Source organism: Mytilus galloprovincialis, chromosome 10 (assembly GCF_965363235.1).
Source record: "Mytilus galloprovincialis chromosome 10, xbMytGall1.hap1.1, whole genome shotgun sequence".
Classification (NCBI taxonomy): Eukaryota; Metazoa; Mollusca; class Bivalvia; order Mytilida; family Mytilidae; genus Mytilus; species Mytilus galloprovincialis.
In genome coordinates this window covers 84,237,256-84,258,806 of record NC_134847.1, presented here as the reverse complement: position 1 = coordinate 84,258,806, position 21,551 = coordinate 84,237,256, and the positions used below count along the sequence as shown (strand labels likewise).

The 21,551-nt window shown below is 32.4% G+C and overlaps 1 long non-coding RNA gene across 1 annotated transcript; it reads right to left on the bottom strand.

Moving 5' to 3' along the window:
- Positions 1-8,682: 8,682 nt before the first annotated feature.
- Positions 8,683-19,799, bottom strand: LOC143048645 (uncharacterized). The gene is made up of 3 exons (XR_012969903.1): positions 19,725-19,799; positions 9,837-10,042; positions 8,683-8,819 (listed from the first exon to the last, which is right to left on the bottom strand). It is a non-coding gene; the product is annotated as an uncharacterized LOC143048645 (long non-coding RNA).
- Positions 19,800-21,551: the final 1,752 nt, after the last annotated feature.

Sequence of the window (21,551 nt, the reverse complement as noted above, 5' to 3'; positions counted from 1 at the left end):
TGTGTGTCTCTTTTTTCTTTGTACAATAACTCATTTTCTTGTGGTTTCTAGTCGACAGTATATAATATTTTACATTGGTACATAATAAAAATACGATATGTATTCAATAATTTAACAATAATCCTCACATCAGCACTAACAATAGAAACAGTTGTACAATAATAAACAAATATCTTTGATTAAACACAGATAGTTTTGAAAAATTTTAATGTCTTTTAATCATGTTTTGACGACTCAGCTCTCTGGAAGAAGATAGATATGTCACTTTGCTTTACACACAAACTGTGGAGGTGGTGTTTCATCACAAAAGAGTTAACAAAGTTCAAGTGAGACATTGTGCTGTTCGAATTCTGAACGGTCTCGAGATGAGCATTTAAGGTGTTAAGAGCAGCAAACACGGAGTTCATTGGTCTTAGAGGAGGTACTGGTTATCTTCCTATTCACTCTAAAAAATGTATATTAAAAACAATGTAATTGGCTTTGAACTAGCTGTTTGTAACTGCAAGTCCCAAGTCAGGAGCCTGTTATCCAGTGGTTGTCGTTTGTTGCTGTGTTACATATTTGTTTTCCGTTTTTTTTTTAGATTTGAAAGTTATGCCGTTAGTTTTCTCATTTGAATTGTTTTAATTTCTAATTTCGTTGCCTGTACAGTGACCTATTGCTCTTATTTCTGTTTCATTTGGTTTTTTGTTGAAAGTTGTCTCATTTGAAAAACTGATGTTTGCATATGAGAGCTTTATTGTAATACAAACTTAAATGCTCATTCTTTAGTTTTCAATGTTGCGATTTGTGTACTGTTGTTCGTCTGTTGGTGCTTTAGCTATGGCGTGTTCAGTTTTTATCTACTTTTGAGTTTGATTTGGTATAAAGTTTTTTTGGCCCACTTCAATTGAACGAAACTAGTAAAATATCTTACTTGAAGATATGTACTGTCATAGATGCACTACTTTTGAATGATTGCTTCACTTGTTCATTCTTTATTTTTAAGAACGTTCATGAAAGAAACCAAAATTTTAACGTTACAAAGTTGACCTCAGCTTGTTTTTTGTTCCACCTATATCCACGGCCGACACTCGGCTAACCGAGAGATTGGTCGGTTAATTTATATTGAGTATGCGGCTATATCGGCGGTTGGTCTGTTAATCGGGTTGGCTAAAGTCTGTTAATCAGGTGTTATCGAGAAAATCATTGAAAGTTCAGGATGTTTCATTGTATAACTTTCTAAATATATTTTCATCATAAAAAGTATTCATGTCTAACAAAACAATTCAATGTACTGAATTCAGTAGTGTAATTATTATTTTTCTAGCTTCGATGTACGATCTATAAAATGAAAAGGCGTGTTACTCATCAATAAATTTATACACATTTTACACACATAAAATGTACACAAAATGACACATTGGCTAAATTTACTTGCATTCAATATTTTGAACATCGAAAAAACAAAGGCATTATGTTCGTTAACCATATTGATATCATTGTGTGAAAAATCTACACGAAAATCTGTATTTTGGTGACATAAATCAATCTTTATTTAAAACTTGGTCTGTTAATGGGTCGGATGTATAAAACACGGTCTGTTAATTGGTCTGTTAAGAGTTATGAATGGCAATAAAAGTATAATTTTATTGCTATATGGGGTGTAAACGGATCAAATGAGTAGGCTCAAGACGAGCGGCTGAAATATACGAAAACAACACATGAGCAATGAAACATAAGATATACGGAAACAACACATGAAATTGAAAATGATAAAAATGGTTTCAAAAAGTGTAATATTAAACTAAATATTAATTTCATCCAAGAATGATCGCATATATTATATCATGTTGATTCTGTTTAATTGTCATGAATGACACAGATGTGTCAACTTCATTGGTAACCAGTATATAAATCAGAGATAAACATCGTAATGTAACTAAACATCAGTAAGTAAAATATATTGGGATGACAAAATATGAAAAATAAAGAAAGAATAATGAGTAAGATAAATAAAATGTAGAAAAACAATGACATAACAATTTAAAGAATACAGAAATAAACAATACCCCCAATCCGGACGCTCATGGTACACACGAGAATCTGGATGGAAACGCAGAATATAGAATAATATATAAGGACAGTAGAGAGTGATACATTGCTAAAAACGAAAGAAAAATAATACTTGTATAAGAATACACACATGAAACACCGATGACTGTTGAAACAGTAACGGATTGCGATGTACTTAGATCTATATTGGTGACAAATTTAAGAAGTTTACATGCGGACAACTTTTCGCGTTTTCGCCCTATAGAAAATGAAAGGCGAAATCGCAAAAACGCAAAATGGGCTTCACCGGCCACCATAGACAACTGTAGTTCTCCTCTGCACTTATTCAGAAAGGAGCTAAACGGAATTGAAACTTAAAATAACCAAATGTAGCTGCATTCGCTCTTTTCCGTTTACTTCTTTAGAGTGATTTGTAAACAACATATGATTAAGTAATAGAAGAAAAGAACCAATTGGATGATGCTGACGAATTAGGGTTTAACGTCCAGTGACAAATGTCATGTTCATATGTGAACGAGAATACGTTATATGTACCCTGTGTTGTATTAGAAAGACACTTTCAGTCGGAATTGAGAACGTGCTACTTCGAACAGACAAAAAAATTAAGGCTGATTGAAAACGTCAATAAAAAAATTCATGCATATTCCAGAGGCCAATCCATATCACGCTATATTGAAATGACACACCCTTCAATAAAATGCAAAGAAAGTCAAAATAAAAATGCTCTTTCTAGGATACTGTGGCACCGTATTGTCATTTTTGTTTACTCAGGAACATCTCATTCTTAAATCTTTCAAGGGGAAAATATAAAGGTAGCAAAATTATTGTCGTGGCTAAATAACTCTTAACTGACACAATTTTATTTGTCCAACCCATTAACAGACTTTATTCCCATAATTTTCACTAAAACGTGGTATTATTCACGTTATTTTACAACTATGAAATATTTAATAATGTCAATTTATTTTTTAGAACCACAGTACTATTTTTTGTCCTTTAAGTGATATTTAAATTTGTTTGTTTCGTCTTTATTAAAAAAATTGCTATGCGTATAAGCATAAATACTACATACTTGCGCGACGCCTTTTAGTTTTACTGAAAACTGCGCAGACTAAGAAATGTTTTTACAAGTGCAAAATGTTCTATGATAGATATCATTTTGTCAGACACTTTTCTTTTTTGATTTGCTTCTTATAACATTCCAAAAATCTGTATATTTAATAGAGTTTAACATTAAATTAAGCGTTTTACTCTTAACAGACGTATAACCAACCCGATTAACAGACCAATCGCCCATATAGCCGCATACTCAATATAGATTAACCGACCAATCTCTCGGTTAGCCGAGTGTCGGCCGTGATATCACGGTGGGTATGGTTGTCCTGCGAGAGAACGTTCTGTGCTGGTGATTTGGTCCTGTCAGGTGCTGGTGGGTCCTGATTCTGTGCTGGTGGGTTTGTTTACATTGTATCAGAACGGCAATAAAACGACTGTTTTGTTGCTTAATTTTTCTCTGCTGCGTCATAAGTACCATGCAAAGTATATTACAACAATATTATATTGCAAAAGTCGTGCAAGTTCGTTAAACGGAATTGTCCTGACGCAGTGCTGGTGATAAGAAAAACGGTCCTGGTTCTGTGCTCCTATGTCCTGGTTCTGTGCCTTTAAATTTTAGTTAAAAGTGGCATATATTCAAGATCATTGATGCTGTACTGTTATTGACTAATTAACTGCTGTCTGCTTTCTTGAAATTGACATTGTTGTGAATCTGTTTACTGTTATTATGAGAGAAAAAATACCCCTATTTTTTTTTTTAACATTAACTGTAATCTTATTTATTGGCCTGTTAATGGAACCCTTCTTGCCCCCTTTTAAGATAAGAAAATATGTTTACGATTTTCGGGATTACGATCATTTTGCAAGATCACCAAAATACGTTGTAATTTATACAATACTTATATAAAGTAGATGATGTGGTATGTTTGTTGTCAATGGACAAATTTCCATAAGAAACCAAAGGAAGTATGTGTTAACAACCATACGTCGTCATCGTACGACCTTCAACAATAACCCATAAAATAAAAATGTTACAGGTTTTGCATAAAAATTGAGAGCAAAAATATAGAACAAAGGACTTTCTGAGCGTTTGAATCATATGTCTTTAGCAGCTTAAAACACATTTGTTTGTGAATTTGAGTGCTGACTATAAGAATGACAATAGTATTGCGGGTTTGTTTGTTTGGGTTTTTTTTGGGGGGGGGGGGGGGGGGATGGGGGATAAGTTAGAGCGAGGTTACAGTGAAAGTTTTAAGCTTGGAATAGTTTCCCGTAAGATTTAAAAGTTGTATTTTAAAAGAAAAATGTATAAAGTTGTATTTTAAAAGATAAATGTATCTTATAGCTATTAAGAATCACTTGCTGTATCTGTAAGATTTTTTCAACATAATTTTTTTGTCTGAACGGTTATCAGGTATTTTTTTCGAAAGTTCGATAGAACACTAAAAAAAAAATTCACTATTTTATGAAAGGGGAGACTAGAATATGTCAGAGAATGAAGACGAGATAACCTAGAGAACACTAACAAAACTAAGATGTCCTCGCTTTTTCATTTCAAAATTCCAAAATAAATAAATATTTTTGTACTTAGATCAATATTTTATCCCTTGACACCATTGGCGAGTATGGTCTTGAGGAAACGATGATAGTCCGTCGGAAGGGGACGATAAATGGCTGACCCGTGTTAAGAGAGAGCCACATCTCTTGCACGTTAAAGACACCCTTGTAGATTTCGAAAAAGAGTAGGCTAATGCCGCTACAAGGCAGCACTCGCACCCGCCATGTGGAAAGGGATTAATATAAGTTGCAAAACTTGTTTCCCAATCCACTATAAATAAATATGTTTAAACTAATATGTTATCTTTTCGTGTATGGTTTATGACCCCTTCTGTGGCCTGAACAGTTTAAAACAATACAAATCTACACACACAAAAAACTGGCTTAATTTCAACTGGTTATCAACCCGAATCGCTATAAGATCATATATAAGCTAACCTGTGTCGAGGGGTCGTGTGAGGTTCATTTATTGTCTTGGCGTCCGCAATTACAAAAAGATCTTTTTTGAAATAATACTTGACCAAATGTTACCAAATGATTATATATCAAGAGTGAATCTAGGAAATACAATATTCATCAACAAACATGACCACTGTCTGTTAAAATGTATTCGAGTTTTTAGTTACAGCCGATTCCATTGAGTATGTAGGCAAAAGTAAAATCTTTGGTTAGCTTGCTTGTTAGCTAAACCGTGAAGTCATTGTTAGGTAAGGTATACTACCCTCCTTTCGAAGTAGCCTGGTCCTACAGACAGAAAGATGTGTCATTTGTCGGACTAGTCTACTCTTAAAGTAGGGTAGTTTACATAACCTAACAATGACTTTTCTGTTCAGCAAGCAAGCTAAACAATGATATTCCCTTTGTCTTCACACTCATTGAAATCGGCTTTAATATTGCAAAAGTTCAAGCAATTAGGGCAAAACTTACCGAGTAAAAAAAATCAAAATCTCTATCTACCTTGCACATTTCAGAAAATTCAGATCAGATAACGAAACTGGGTCCAGCAACATTTATAAGCAATTTAAGATTTTGACCCCCACAGTTTCCATTCACCACAAATAATCTCGTTACATCATTTTTTAAAAATACAAAAATACCAGTTGCAGCCTTTTGTTTATCTATTAATATATGTATACGGATAAAGTTATGAAAGGCAGCAGGGTGAGGAGTCCATGTCAACTGAAATAAATGCTAAGCATAGATCTAGAAAGCGACAGATAATCATGACATTAAAACAACTCTCTTCTTTTCGACTTTTTTTTTCGAACAAATTGACACATAAAATGAATTATATAGTATTGTGGAATTTTTAACTTGTGTTCAATTCATTGTGTTGAAAATGCGGCTTTGAACTAGCTTTCAGTACCTGCGAGCATTCGTTGTTCAATAATGTGTGTCTTTGTGTTATTATTTTATGTGATAAATTGTTGTGTTAGTACACCACTGTAACAACGAAGGAGGAAATGAGAAGGGTTGGTTGGGTAGAAGTGGGGAGGGGTATGCGGAGCGCTAACAAACATGTCTATGCGGCATGGGCTTTGATCATTGTTGAAGCATCAATGTAAGGGGCATTTAATATCTTAATAAAACTATTCTTATTTTAGATACTATATATTGTTAATATCTGATATTGGACGAAAGATGTTGCCCTTTTATGTAATTATGTAATACAAGTTACGATCATTTGAAAACACATATTAAACAGCCAAATGGATGCACAAGAGCTAAAATAGGAGTCATAGATCCTATTGACAACAATTATCTGCCCAATTTTATTGATTTTGTAACATTTGTTTCAAATATGACCAACTTCTTATCCAAAATCACCAGCACCGTATCAGGACCCATCAGCACAATGACAGGACCCACCAGCACAGTATCAGGACATGAATAAATTGAGAAAATGCTAAATTTTAATAAATTGCAATGTTTTTTTACAAAATAGTTTTGTCGTGTGGATTGCGGTATAGAAAGCGGACTCTATGAGCATTTTTGTTTATTATTTTCAGTTCGAGATTTTCTGAAAATGAGCATTTTTGTGTTACGCTTACTGAAACAGTTTAGAGGGTCAACTTTTTAATGGTTTACATAGGAACCCTTAAGAAACAAAATTGAAAAATCTCAACTGTTTTCTTCCATTTTTTATGAGTGAAAACGTCAAAAATCATCATTTTCGTCTTTGTTTACATTTTTTCATTGATCACCAGCACCCGTCAGGACCGAATCACCAGCACAGAACGTTCTCTCGCAGGACAACCATACCCACCGTGTATATGTCCTATTTTGAATATACATTTTTTTTGTTCGTACCTCCTCACATGTTCAGCTCTTTTACATCATTGACTTTTCTGGTTTGATCGTTTTTCTTCATGTAGGTTTACGCGGAAAAGCTTAAAATGATAATGAAGAACACACGATTCAAATTTGTTAAATGTTTTCATTCACACACCTTTAGATTCAATGGTGGACGTTGTTGCTGTGTTACTTATTTCTTTTCCAGTCATAATGTTTTCATCACGTTCTTGATACAGAGAGAATACTTCAAATAAGTTTATATGACAGCGAAGATGATAAAAGATTTCAAATTGTTAAATTCCCGTCTTTCAGTAGTATCATAACATATTTGCCATCACATAGTGTTAATTTATTCTTCACACAATTTGCTCGTGCCAAGTTATAGACTTGCGTTTTTGCACATGTCCCAAGTCGGGAGCCTCTGGCCATTGTTAGTCTCTTACGATTTTTAAATTTTAGTTCATTTTTATGTTTTGGAGTTTATTGTGACGTCCATTTGTATTGAACTAGTACAACTTTGTACCTAGAGGCCTGCTGTGGACCACCTCCGGATGTGAAATATTCTCGCTGTGTTGAAGACCAATTGGTGGCCTTCGGCTGTTGTCTGCTCTTTAGTCGGGTTGCTGTCTCTTTGACATATTCCCAATTTCCGTTCTGAATTTTATTGTTGATGGTGACCTATAATTAATTTCTGTATCTTATGGTATTTTGTGAAGAGTTGTCGCATTTTCATTCCTACCAAATCTGTTTTTTTAAAGTCTATTGAATTAATTTTTTTGTAATCACTTAATAAAAAAAAACAGTTAATACCTAGATTTACTCTGTGAATACGTACACCGTTCTGTAACCAGACATAGACATATTGTATGCATGGATGGGACTAAACCAATATATTATAATTCGGTTTTTATTTAGAATCAATACATACATGTTAGCTATATTTTTTAGATACAAATAAGTGTCAATTTCTTTTAAAACAAAATACATTTAGCATAATCAGCAGTTTTGTATTCACAGGAAGCATGATAGGACAAATAATGTGGAGCCATATAGTACTTCATACATCCAAGCAAGTCCTTTGGTCCTAGTACAATCAATACTACCGTTTTAAATTCCCATAGAACATAGTTCTCGTTGTTCCTGACAGGCTGCGCACATTTTACAAAATGTAACGGCGATGCAGTCGTCACATATTGAACCCTGAAATGATAATGTATTACTACAATTCCAAAGCAAAACTTTTCAAACAATTTTTTTTTTTTATCATTTTTTCATTTATTTAAATCCAATCAATGTAAGGAATGTCTAGGTTAGATATTTAATATATATGTCACATTAAGAATGCCAGTTCGATATCTACAATGTACTGGATATCAGGCTAAGTAATGTCTATCAACGTATGTGTCTGATTTCACAAACTATTGATTTAACAAAAATTGTAACATTAACATATGTAGCTACGAATATATGTTTTTTTCGTTTATTGTTTTTTTATAGTGTGTTCTTGTGTTGTACTGGTCGACGTCATTGGTTTTCTCGTTTCAACTGTTTTGTCATTTGTCATTTCGGGACCTTTTATAGCTTACTATGCAGTATTTGCTTAGTCCGTTGTTGAAAGCCGTAAGGTTACCTATAGGTGTCAACTTTTGATTGTCTGAGTCATTGTGGATAGTTTTATCATTGACAATCAAACGTAATCTTTTTTTTATATTGACCTACCCTAATTCCACCAAGTGTCCTTATTCTGGTCCTGATATTAATGTCAGCAGCCGGTACACAACCTGTTAGGCCACGTTCGCCTATTCTTCTTGAAAGGTCTTTGATTGTCAAACAATAACAAAAAAAGGTGAACACACCTACAATGCAAAAACACATCATGTTTATTTTTTAAAATGTAAATGTTATATGTGTTGTAGCTTTTTGTAGTTTTTTTTTTATGATACACTAAACTACAAAGTTATAATGTTGTCAATTTTCAGGAATATAACTTTCCGAACCTTGGAGCTAGGGTATTGTAAAGGTTTCTGAATTTTAGTGAGTTTATTTTAATCCTCACGATCTTGATAATCCGATTCATCGTCAGAGGTAGGATTGTCTTCCTTTCACTACTTTATAATTATGATAAATATTTAATGTATTCCTAATCATTGAAATCATAATAACTATGTAATTTAGTTTAAAAATATGAAGGGGTGATTTCAACTCAACCACTTGGAAGACTTGGTTTAATAGCTTCCTTGTGAGCAACAAACTTTTATGAAGAAAATATTGATAGGCATAACAAGCACCAGCATAGTGATCAATTAATTAAGGGGATTTATATCCTCCGTATAAAGGCGTTGCATTATAAAAAGATGATGCGATGTATAATATATTAAAAAAAGACGAAAGACTAGCACGTATATACCTAATAATGAATTATGTAAGCATAATCTTTTCAGGGGGAAATGAAAGATGCCAGGAGATGAATAAAGGCAACAGTATTATACCGCTGTTCAAAATTCATTAATCGATTGAGAAAATAAACAAATTCGGGTTACAAATTAAAACTAGGGGAAACACAGAAAATATAAGAGAACAGAGACACAACATAAACACAACACTAGAATGCAACACACACAGAAACGAACTATGATATACCAATAGCCATTTTCCTGACTTGATACAGGACACTCTTGCCCGAAACATCAACATTTCAGTTCACTCCATCGTAATTGGAGGTACTTAGTTGACATTTGCAGACAACAGTTCTGATTTGTCCTTTTGACACGGGTTTGTCAAACTGTTTATGCAGAATTATATTGAACATGTAAAGACATGAAACGACAAGTAGATCGTATACTTAGACTTTCCCCCATAAGTTTAATACTTACTGTTTCCCATGCCGTTAAAAACATCAAAGAGTCCACTTGACCACTCTCTGGTTCCATGTATAGGACCAATAAGTAATTGATTTGTCGGAGCACTTGGTTGGTTAACGATCACCGTGGTATTTTGTTGCAGTTGTTGGGGCTGAAACTGACCTCCCATCGACTGTTCTGGGGCAGTGTTCATTTCGGCCATAGTTAAGTTTTTTAATCTGAAAAAAGGTACAGTAATACAAATACTCTATATTTGATATGAGTAACATATGGTTTTATTGTCCAAATTATCAAATTCACCCGGACAGTAAATTCCTGATTTGTCCATCAAAACCCCTGATATATTTCACGAGAATCAATTAGTTGTAATTTCTGAGAAAGCCGTCAACAGATGTCGCTGCGCTGAAGAAAAAAACCAGACGAAAAACGGATGTGATAGGAAGTCGTGAATTTGCAAAAGTTTAAGAAACCCAACGTTTCACGAGCGGTATGATGTTATAAGTTTTAAAAGTATTTGAAAAATATAGGAAGTCACAATAATGTATCTTTGAAAGGAAATTCAAGCCATTAAATAAACTCATTATATATAATAGGTGTGATCAAGACGCGCGTTTCGCCTGAAAACACATTTTATATAATTAATTGCAATGATACACATCACAACAACAAAAAATCTGATCGTGCATATATTATACTATTACATAATGCCAAAGTTTAATTTACAGTCTTCGGAACAGCTATTTTTTTCATTTCGATTGTTATTGACAAATTTTGAACTCGGTAAGAATTGTCACATGCCTAGTTTACTTTGGAAAAATAAATTTGGCAAGTTCATTTTGATATCCTGAAACATGGATAACAGAACTTTGGTGGTCACATGACGTTAACATTCGTTGATAACACACGAGCGAGCTGAATTTCAGTACACACACAATTTCATAGGCCCTGCAGGGACTCGCAATATTGGTTTCTGAAATATTTTCTGCTTTTGATCAACACAGCTCAGAAATATGCCATTGAATTAATAAAATCTGCTATTTAAGTGGTTCATATACCATGTTCATGACTCACTGGTGTACTTCTTTCAGTACACAAAATTATAAAATAGGAAGAAAAGTTTTATTAAAAATTTCACAGATATTCTGAATTCAGCACATTATGCATATAAGAATAATATATAAACCTATCAATTATATTCCTAAATCAGTGCATACTGTTTTGGAAAGTTTAGGTGTAAATGAGTATGATATGTTAGCATGTTAGGTTTTGTTCTGAATGACGTGAATCAAGTGTAAACACTCAAAGATCTGGCGTATCATAAATAAAAGACAAAAGAAAAACAATACAATAAGAGTCAAATCTTTATTTTATATCTTACAGGTGTAAGAGCAAAAGTACGAATTCACGATGATATCATATCATAATATAATATCGTTTGTGCTCATTCCCTGTGCATGTTTTAATAATCATTCATTAGTTGTTCCATAGAATTAATTGTCTTAAAAAAGTTTATCTCAACTAATCTCCCATCTCGACCTGTTTATCAAGATGGTATTGAGTTTGTATTACTGTTTTTCTTAGTTCCTGTCATTTCTATCTTTAATTTTCTAAAAGAGGCTTCCCTAAAATTCAAGGTACTCATATGGCGATAATATTGGTATATAGCTATTATGTACCAAAATATTTCTTACTAGCATTTCTTAAATTAATATTTCAATTGAATTTATTTTAATTTTATTTGTATTATTAATTCCACCCTTCTTATTGCACAAGACTTCCCTTCCCCTATACGTGTTAATAACCAACAACAGAAGTTAGCCTTACTAAATGTGACAGGGCTTTCCTATTATGGATTGAAGTTATTATTTCTAAACGAGGCTTAGATTATTAGATTGATTAGGATTAAGTATTGAAATTTCCAAGACAAGGCGTCCTTTTCCTTGTGACATGGACTGCACGGTCTTATGAATGAAATAATAATAGTCCACTAATTGCTACATGAGAAAATCCCTGTACCATGAAAGTCAGGTATACATAAAGGCAACAGTAGTATACCGCTGTTCGAAAATCATAAATAATATATTAGTTGTTATACATTCGTTTGAAGTGTTTGAGCTTTTTGTCATTTGCTTACGGGTTTTACTCGGATTCGATATTTTTTAAATCATACCAGTCAGGATTCTACTTTGTCAAAATTACCTCCCCATTTAGCCAGTTCATTTTTAAAATCGTAGAAACGGAAGCCATTGTAGGGATGACGCGCTGCTAATTTTGCTCTTGGAAACCGAAAAATTTATCCACATTGCACCATTACGATCTTTATATGTCAGTTGTATTTTAAAAGACAAATGTATAAACTAACTAATGAGCATCAGTTAATGATCTTGTCTGCATTTATTCAATTTAAAGCTATTGTAAAATCGGCTGTTAGGTGGAATTTTAAAAAATTCATTAACATTTAAAAAACAATCTAATTAAATATTTCGTGGAAGGGCAGACTAGATTTTTTTAGCGGTTGAAGACTATAAACCCTATTTATCACACACAAACAATTATAATTTTTCGAAGATATGCATTTTCATCATCCAACTTGAAAGACTGTCGTCAAGAACTTTTAGTAAAATAATAGCTATTCGAACACACCTACTTTGTTTTTGTGATTCATTAGATAGGTATTTCACTTGACCAATATATTTCATCTTTTAGTACTGTGATTTTTTTTATGTTATAAAGTCAACCTATAGATTTGATATATAAAAATGATAGAATCTGAATCGAGACGAGGTATGAAATATTCTTGCTTTGTGCGATATCAAGACAAAATATTCAACTCAAACACGCCCTAACACAAAAAGGTGCACTCGATTTTCTCATTTCGAGACAATTGTTACCCATTTTTTGAAATTTTTTCTTGAGTAACATAGTAGAAGGGCAGACACGAAAATTACTGAACTAATAGATTGATATGTTTTTCGTCCGTGGTAATTGTTTTGTAAAAATCGGAGGTTATGCATTTTCTACATCCAACTTGAAAGATACCCATGTCGTCGACTTGATATCTAGTTGTTCTGCTTAACTATGTACTAGATAAATTGAAAATTTATGCAAATAGTGTTTTTAAAATAAAACACTTCGTAATTGAAAAGAAAATTGTCAATTTATTTGTTTCTATTAACTTTTAAAAATGTTGTCACTATAGTAAACATTACAGTAAGCATTTATCACCTTCTCTTACAAAGAGCTTCGATTCTTTTGTTCTATTTCAACCGGGTTTCCACCTGATACTCTACCGTGTTTTATCAGATATCAGATAATATGCACATCTTTTTCCTACAACAATGCTTCCCTATGTTCACACAATGTGTATAGCAATGACCTTCAATATAAATTAACAAAGCTTCCTTGTTGTTCTGATTTCTGTTCTATTACAGAAAATACCAGCGTTTTTACATATTAATTAAATCCTGACACTTGACAACAATCATCCAAACTACCAACAAATCCTGAAATATTGTAAGATTCATATATATATTTGATATACATGGGCTGATTCAGAACAGTCTAAGCTATATTAGATATTATATAAAGACAGGTAGAGACTGCTCTTATCTTGTCGTTGTAACTTCATGTAGTTATGATGAACAAAAAACCTATGTTAAGAAGGCAATGCAAGGACACTTTTATTACAGGAGAAGTTGAAATGAGTTTAAGTAGGCTAAAACTCATATTAGAGCCATTCACACTTTTACTTACAGGATGACTTAGTTGAAGAATGAGAATTCTAATTTAAGAAGATAACAAATATCGAATGAGTTTTCAATCTTCATAATCACTATAAGTTGACTCAAAATGCATGGTTTTCATCTTAAGTTCTTTTCAAAAGTGACACAAGATGATTAGGGGACAATCAAATTTCATTTGTGTAAGAAAATTAACAAGTGCCTATTTTGTTTTATTCACACGTCGTTGTCAATATTATCGACTTTGATGCAACAGTCATATAAGTGAGAGGTAAAGCTAGCTATATAACCGGCTTCATTCCACCATTTTCTACAAGAGAAAATCCCAGTACCTAGTCAGGAATATGACAGCTTTCCTTCGTTGTATGTGTTTGAGCTTTTGATTCTGTTATTTGATTAGGGACTTTCCGTTTTGCATTTTCTCTAAGCACTGTATACTTGTGAAATGAATTCTTACAACATCATAAGAAAAAAAAAGACCAAAGCCGAACATGTGAAAAAATACTGCTAGAAAACTATCGCCTAAGCAATACAACAAAACACGAGTTAATTACCGTCTCTTATTGCATCTGATATGCAATTTGACTGGTAACCATGGTTAACTTCTAGCTAAATCAGCATTTATCAACAGCGGTCAAACAGTGCAACTGATTTTAAGTTATCTACGTTCAAATCGATATGTATGGGTTTTTGAATCCCCAGTGAATGGTGGCAAAATATTCATATCTACGTCTATGAAAGTAGATATAACATGCATCCTTGTTTTTTGTCTGAATCGGGCAAATTATAAGCGGATTTGGGCACAAATTGTTGCGTTAAAGCAACGTCGATTTTCTCTATTATTTAAAAAGTATTATTGAAATTTGGAAATTTGACATAAGGTTGAGCTCTACAGTCAGTGAAATATTAAACGTTTTTAAGCCTAAATTAGAGAAACAAAAATAAAAAAAATAAGGCGTCTAATATGGCCTGCGTTTCGTCATAGACGGCGTGATATCGCAGAGACATTTTGCAATAAGTTAAGTAATACTGTTTATTGTCGTGTTACTTGAAATAAACACAGAACCCTTGAAACGCGCGAGGAGTTCTAAAGGGTAAATGGTAGTAACACCAATGTTTTGGATTGCTATAATTTATTTACCGACCTGTAATTTTAATCGAAATTCAAAAACAAAAAACTAAGCGGGGATTATAATCTTCAACGTTGATCCAGTGCTTACCCTGCCATAACATATAAAAATCAGTGATTCGGATCTCTAGCTAATGTTATTGACAAGTTATACAATTTAGTAGCTTTGTATCTTTTTTTTCCATTTAATAGAGCAGTTCTTGTTTATATTAGAATTAATAGCAAATGACATTCATAAATACTGTCATTATCAATGTCCAGTTTTCGAAAGACACAATTCATAAAAAAAGGAGCCCATTTTATTTTTAATATGCAAGTAAAAACAAAAATAGACCCTAGAATTAATACCAGATTCTGATATCTAAATTGATTTATTCCTGCGAACTTCATTGTGTACTCTTATAAATACAAAAGTCGGCGTACTTAAACGTATGGCTACTACTAAAATTCCTGATATGACTGTACTTGTATCCAACTAATGCGATAGTCAACCAACAAATAACTTATTCCAAGGCTCACTTTCTGTTTGATCAATATCAAAGGCGTCTTCTATTTCTTTCCTTCCTTCTTTGCACAAACAACTCAAAATGTTATGTTTATATATATTTAAATATTGTTATTACAGCTACGGCAATCCTTACTGCTTTTTTTTGTTTAAAATGAAATACACTAAATTAGGGACAGTTTCACAACAAAACGAAAATATTTTGTACACATATGTGCATATATAGGATGCATAACATCTTTATTTCGTGTCATTTTTTAAAACTTTCAAAAAAGGTGAAAATATTTGAGGAAAAAAAAAAACAACAACGAAAAACTAATCCAATATTCGAACAATTGATGTCTCTGATAGAATATATGAAATTTCCTGATTTAAGAGGATAAGAAATTTTAAGATTCTGCAAACCCTTTCAAATGATATATGGTAGCAAGCGGATATCTTTATTGTATTTTATACCAATAAAGGGTGATATTTTACATATATGTATGCCAGATAGACTGAATATTTAAATGCTTTCATGTCACGCGTTGTAGCATATTTAGTGTAGCTAAACAAACTCATTATCCTCTATCGAATTATCTGAGAAAATAACACATCGAAGCCTATGTCATAACTATAGTTCTTTATAATCAGAAGGGGTCTAAGTAGGTTTACGCATTGTTGTGTATAAAGGCATGACGTCGCCGTCGTCGTCCGAATATTTTTTACATTTTCAGTGCAGAAAACGACATAAATCATACGTTTTAGTCCCATGCAGCCATGTTGCTTGCTACATATGTTATTTAAGACACGTCTATTCACTGGTAGAGGAAATAGGCGTGATGTAGTATTGGCACTAACATCTCAAAATGGACCACAGTATTAAAAATAATATCACTGAAAAAAAGACGCCGAGGTAAATTAAAAACAAAACAGTACCTTATCAAATGGCAAAATCAAACGCTTATCATACAAATGTCTTATACCTTGGACTTGGTACGGGCATTATCTTATGCAGAAAACTGTGGTTCAAACCTGTTGTTAAAGCTAGTTACGTGTATGACAGTTTACAAAGATGGGTGAACAAAACAAAAATTATAGGCTTAAATGTCAAAATAGGAGTACAGCAATCAACATTATGTTATATTCTTGATTACTATAAAAACTAATAGATATGTAACAACGAAACACAATATTGCATATGGACAAAACACTGGAGTGAAAAAGAAAGACAATAATACAAAAATAGTACAGAGCCACGTCAAATAGATATCACAAAAAATCGAATAAAGTATAAATAATGTTCATATAGACAAATAACAGAATACTGTAAAACGTTCATAAGATAATAAAAAACTACAGTACCCAGAAACTGTACTTCAATACCATCATGTTTTATTTGCAAAGTTGATACGGAATATCAACAAACACAGTATTGGTACCTTTAGATATTTCGTATTGAAATTCAGTTTTGTTCTCTTACTGTACTACTGATTATAGTAACTTTTAAATTTCTCATTTTGATTAAAAAATAAAATGTAAACCTACGAAGATTTATTTCAATAGTTCCGTTGAGTGAAAGCGTTTAATTTTGTTTTTAAGATACTCCTTTTTTTTCAATTTGCTAGGAGTTCGCGGAATTCTTGCTTTTTTTTTTTTTTTTTTTTTTTTTTTACATTTCCGTTATATGAGTTAGTCAAACTATTTAATGTGTAATATTTTGGTGAATAAAATCAATAGAAACACAAACGTATTATAATATATGCTAAACGCTGTGTAAAATCAGATATTTACATGATTTAAAGAGTTTTGCAGATTTGTGATTAACAACCACTTCAACAAAACTTATATTACACAATTAGTTTCAAAAATATTTCTATGAAAAAAAAATTCAAATTTGCTTAAAGAAAATAAAATGTTCGAAGATTACACTACCAAACATTTGATTTGTTTGATGAAAAACCCAATAGTAACCTGGAAGACCTAATTATTTGTACCAATTTCTTATCAAAAGAAATATAAGTTATAAATGATTTTGATTAAGAAATAAAGCGATTGCTTTTTGGGTTCCGGTAACTACTCAATTCCAACTGCAAAACACAGTAAATATTCTTTCCATGAGTTGTGTTACTTGCTGCCTTGGTATATTCTTTTTTGAAAATAATTCATTCACTTTCTTTTAATGTTCTAATGACAGTAATCTAGTTATACTAGTATTAAACATATTTTTTTTATTTATGCTGATAGAACTCATGTGCATTATATCACAATCAAAAATAGGTTGAAGAAAAGTTGTTGCTAAATGCGGTGAACTGTAAGACGTTCAATGCACAAATTCTTATTTTGTCTGCGAGTGTTGGTTTTTAGCATCGAATATGAGCTTAATAAAGCTTCATAAAGTTTGCATGAGACAAACTTAGGCATATGTACGTCTATACCAAAAGGCAAAACACATACACATGGTTGCTCATTATAATATTACTCTAATCATAGAGAGTACAATACCACTATTTTAACACATGTATATACTTAACTTAAAGCTCGACTGAAAGAACTCGTCAGCTTTGTTTCTTTAACAAAAAGGGCACTTGACATTTAAATATCTAGTTTTGGGCTGGAATTCAGCTTACTTTGTTCAAAATCATACAGAGTCAAGGAAAAAATATACCGACGAGGATATCACTGCCATGCTGGACGTTTTAATTGACAACATATTTGTTGAATTTGGAGATTTGGACATCCAACAGACTATTTGAATCTCAATGGGTACCAATTGCGCTCCTCTAATTGCAGATTTGTTTTTATATTCCTATGGAGCAGAATTTATCCAAGGGCTTGTACAGAAAGGAGAAAAGAAATTAGCCCAGTCTTTTAATTTCACCTTTCGGTATATTAATGATGTACTGTCTCTTAATAATAATATATACAGTGATCACTTACATTTAATATATCCAAGTGAACTTGAAATTAAATATACTGCCGACACAGATAAATCTGCTTCATATTTAGACCTTTTTCTCGAAATGACTACTGATGGTAGGTTGAATACCAAAATTTATGACAAACGCGATGATTTTAATTTTCCTATCGTCAACTTTCCATTTCTGTGTAGCAACATCCCAGCGGCACCAGCATATGGAGTATATGTGTCGTCTCGATTAATACGTTACTCTAGAGCTAGCTCAAAGTACGCTGATTTTGTTGAACGAGGAATACTGCTTTCTCAAAAGTTGCTAAGACAGGGCTATGAATCAATCAAATTAAGGTCATCACTCAAGAAATTTTACTGTCGCCATCATGAGCTGATTGGCCATTATGACAAAAGAGTGTCAGAAATCATATCTGATATTCTTCCTCGGTCATAATAACCTTTCATCATTACCGGACTGAACAAAGAAATAACACGACGGGTGCCGTATACGGTGCAGGAAATGCTTACCCTTCCGGAGCACCTGATTTCACTCCCGGTTTTTAGTGGAGTTCGTGTTGTGTCTTAATTATTATTTAAACTGTTGATGTAAATGTCCTTTGGTTTTTGTGAGTCTTTATAAAAAAGAAGATGTGGTATGATTGCCAATGAGACAACTGTCCACAAGAGACCAAAATGACACAGACATTAACAACTATATGTCACCGTACGGACTCCAACAATGAGCAAAGTCCATAACGAATAGTCAGCTATAAAAGGCCCCGATAAGACAGTATAAAACATTTCAAACGAGAAAACTAACGGCCTTATTTATATAAAAAAATAAATAACGAAAAACAAATATGTTACACATAAACAAACTACAACCACTGAATTACAGGCTTCTGACTTGGGACAGGCACATTCATAAATAATGTGGCGGGGTTAAACATGTTAGCGGGATCCCAACCCCCCCCTAACCTGGGACAGTGGTATAACAGTACAACATAAGAACGAACTATAAAAATCAGTTAAAAAAGGCTTAACTCATCAGATGGACAAAAATACAAGTGGACGTGGCCGGGTACTTATACATCCCGACACAAAACGACACAATGAACAGATCTGAGAGTACTCGCAGTTATCTGACAGCTAGTTCAAAGCCATTAACAACTAATAAAAAAACCATGCATCTTAGACTAAACTATCAAGCCGTACACATCCAATTTCCAATGGATTTAGTGTAAAGACGTCATAAACAGCCAGGGAAAAACACGACCTTTTTCAATGCCAAAGTACAGGTATCGACAGTTTGTAGATCCATGAATATGTATATGTATATATCATACTAGTAATATTTACTCCTTGGTTTTGATTGGTATTGTCTTGTTACTGAAAAGTGATACTCCGATACTTGCAGAAATAAGTAAAATAAAATCTTATCCCAGGCATAGATTATCTTAGCCGTAGTAGTTGGCATAATTTTTTCGAAATTTGGGTCCTCAATGCTTTTTTTATTTGTACTTGTTTGTCTTGCTGATGAGTCCTATGTAGACTGAACGCGCTTCTGAGGTATAAAATTATAATCCTGGTACCTTAGGTAACTATTAACAATCAAAATAAAGTAAAACTGTCTTACCTTTTTCTTTTAAAGTTAAAAAAATATATTTATTTTTTTCAACATACGAGTAAAAAGCTCATCAGGAAGTGAAAGTTAAGTGAAGTTTACTAGGAAATATCGTATCATTTAGCGAAACGAGGGGCTACTGTGCTAGGGGGAAATTATTTATTTATGTAAATATTTATAAATGAATGCATATTAATACACTGAAGGTTGATAGCATATACCCATTCGAATACAAATATATACACAATGCAAAAATTATGCATGTAACATATTTTAAATCATCAAATATAGGAGTTAGTAAAATATGATAATGAAAATGCAGGTTTTGAGTCCACGCTGCTCAGTGCAAATGACGTTTTAAAGAACCAAACAGTAAGCTGCATAATATCAAATGAAGATAGACTGAAGTAACGTTGATATATTTGTTTCAGACATTTTTTATAATTCTAATTACATAACATTTGTGTTTTGTTCAAGTTGATTTTGTAAAAAATATTAATCTACATATTAAGAAAAAGTGGGGATTATCTTCAACCTCATTGTTATTACAATATGTACATATCATATTTTCTCTTGTAGTTATTGTCTATCTACTCCTTTCTAATTCCAAGAAATGGTCACTTACTCGCATATTACATACTAGTAATAATTTTCATCATTCAACATTGTTTTAAGAATGTATTTGTTTATTTCATATTTTGTATAAATTTACTGTACATGAACACTTTACTTGTTTCAATAGTTGATCTTAATATTTCTAAACAATTAAATGTGCAAAATTCTTTTTTAATTTTTTTTTAAACGAACTCTTCTTTAGTGTCCTGTATTTTATTCATGTCTAATTTGCTTGTACGGGCTATTATTTCTACATGAGATCCGTGAGATTGTAACATTTACATTAAGCCAGTTAGAGAAACAGAAGCATCATATAATAAAGTTTTTTTTTTCATTACTGGATATATGATCGATTTGATACTGGGCTAGTTGTGCTTGAGTAGCGCTATTTACAAATTGTTTACTAATCCTAGATATATATTTGCAAAATTGTAAATACATGTATGTCTTCTCCACTTTTATCATTCCTTGCTAAAATATCAAATTTATTCGTGTCTTTATTTGTGCTTGTCTATCAGATTTTATTGTTTTTGTATACATTTACCTCTAAATCTATCCATACAAAATTTCTGATTTATAATACATAAGAATGTGTTAAACTAGCGATTCGAACAATTTGTTGTCAAGTTTTTTAGAAAAAAATTCTATTGCAGAGAACACAACTTAAATATATTTCTTATCTAATTCAATTCGTAGTAATATTCTAGATGCTTTGATTATACTTCGAAAATATTTTTATTTTAATATCTTTTCGAGTTGGTCACCATTCCAGTAAAAACTACTTTTTGATATTCTTTTGTTGAATAACCTGCTTTTGTTTTAGTTTTTTGTGTATCTATTATGAGCTGTAACTTACCAGTGTCTCAACCGAAAGTTGATGAACCAGGGCTATGTCAAAGAATGTCTCGTCTAAAAGTTGATCTGAAGGTACAAATGTACCAAGACCTTGTTGATAACTATTCTGTATCAATTTCACAAAAAATACACGATTGTTTTAAAGTATAGATTCTGGGTACTGACGTCGTTTATCATATTTATAACGTGTTGTAGTAATTTTCGTTATGATTATTACTTTTACTGTTCAGTATGTTTCTGGTGAAATCCATTTGACTTGCCTTTGTACCTATACGTCCCGTTATTGTGCTATTGTTCTATGGTGAAATGTTTGTTTTCGTGTCCTCCATTTTGCTTATAAATGTGATTTATCTATATATGCTTTGTTAC